Raw genomic sequence first — 1,926 nt, forward strand, 5'->3', positions numbered from 1 at the left:
GGATTGCTTGAGCTCAGGCATTCCAAACCAACCTGAGCAAGAGTGAAACCCCAATGCTACTAAAAATAGAAAAACTATCCGGGCATTGTAGTGGGCACCATAGTCCCAACTACTTGGGAGACTGAGGCAGGATGATGGCTTTAACTCAGGAGTTTATGAGGTTCCTGTGAGCTATGATGACACCATGGCACTACTATTAAGGGTGACAGAATGAGAATCTGTCTCAAAAAAAAAGAAAACTGTTGGAAGAATGAATTTAAAAAATGAAGAATAAAAAAAGGATTTTGTTTTTAAGTACCACGAAGCTAGAAAAGGTTTATCTTTCTCTGCTACTTTCCTTTTAATAAAGGGGTTTGTTATGTGTAAGTTTGGATTTGATCAAAGGCCTACAATTGGGAATTTAGGGGGCCTCATGTAGGCTTAAGGCTAGAGGTTTATGCCTCATGTGAGGTAACACATGAATTTCTGCTCCCATATATTGAAGGCTAGAGCATTGTAATTAAGGGTACCAGTTTGGGAATCAGGCCCCTTAAGTTTAAATCCTATTTTTGTCATTTTCTAGCTTTGCATCTTTGTGTTAAGTTACCTCTTATGTCTTGGTTTCCTCATTGATGAACAGTGTAACTGAAAGGGCTTAAATCTCTTAGTATATGTTAAGCACTTAAAACAGTCCCTGGCACCTTCTAAGTGCTTATCTAATGTTAATCTTACTAGTCATTTAGTTGTAACTTATTTCTAATGGTATGAACATCATGCCTTGTTAAATATGATTCTAATGTTTAAAGACATTGTATAACATACAAATCACCTTCTTAAATTGATAACAGTGATTTTTTTTTTTTTTTTGGTACGCCTAGAGGGAGAACTTGGCTTATGGGGTTTACATGGCAACTTTAGATTTACCATTAAGATGGTGTCTTTTGAAATTTTCCAGGATAATCAATCCTGTCATAGTATTAGAGATCAAATTTTTAAATCTAATTCTTGTGTGAGATTTAACTTTTACTCTTTGGTTTTTTCTTTGCACTCATACCAAAAAGTAAACATAGGCCAAACTCAGTTTTTTCTTAATTTGTCTAAACTTAATATTTTCTTTTTTTTTTTTTTAATTTAATTTTTCTTTTTTTTTTTTTGAGACAGTCTTACTATGTCGCCCTTGGTAGAGTGCAGTGGCATCACAGCTCACAGCAACCTCAGACTCTTAGGATTAAGCCATTCTTTTGCCTCAGCCTCCCAAGTACCTGGGACTACAGGCGCCCACCACAACACCTGGCTACTTCTGTTGTTGTTGTTGCAGTTGTCATTGTTTTAACAGGCCTGGGCCAGGTTCGAACCCACCTGTATATGGCTGGCACCCTAACCACTGAACTACTGGCACCAAGCCTTTTTTAATTTTTATTTTTTTAAAGGGATGGGGTCTTGTTCTATTGCCCAGGCTAGAGTCAATGGTATGCTCATAGCTCACTGCAAACTCAAATTCCTAGGCTTAAGTAATCCTCCTGCCTCAGCCTGCTGAGTAGCTAGGAATATAGGTATACACCTCCACACATTGGTAATTTTTTCTTTTTTTTTTTTGGTAGAGATTTGGGTCTTTTTTTTTGTTTTTGAGACAGAGTCTCACTTTGTCACCCCAGGTAGAGTGCCATGGCATCATAGCTTACAACAACCTCAGACTCTTGTGCTCAAGTGATCCTATTCCCTTAGCTTCCTGCATAGCTGAGACTATAGGCGCCCATCACAACACTGGGCTATTTTTAGAGATGGGTCTCTTTCTGGCTCAATCTGGTCTCAAAGTTATGAGCTTGGATGATTCGCCCACCTCGGCCTCTAGAGATTGGGTCTTGCTATATTGCTCAAGCTGGTCTCAAACTCCTGACCTCAAGAGATCCTCCAATGTTGGTCTTGCAAAAGTGCTGAGATTACAGG

General features: G+C 38.7%; 1 protein-coding gene across 3 annotated transcripts in view; it reads left to right on the forward strand.

Annotated features, from left to right (window-relative positions):
- The window catches only part of HP1BP3 (heterochromatin protein 1 binding protein 3), a 48,986-nt gene that overhangs the window by 29,584 nt on the left and 17,476 nt on the right, over nt 1-1,926 (forward strand). The window lies entirely within an intron of this gene.

This window comes from Otolemur garnettii, unplaced genomic scaffold, assembly GCF_000181295.1.
Source record: "Otolemur garnettii isolate 467f Iridium unplaced genomic scaffold, OtoGar3 scaffold00009, whole genome shotgun sequence".
Lineage (NCBI taxonomy): Eukaryota > Metazoa > Chordata > Mammalia > Primates > Galagidae > Otolemur > Otolemur garnettii.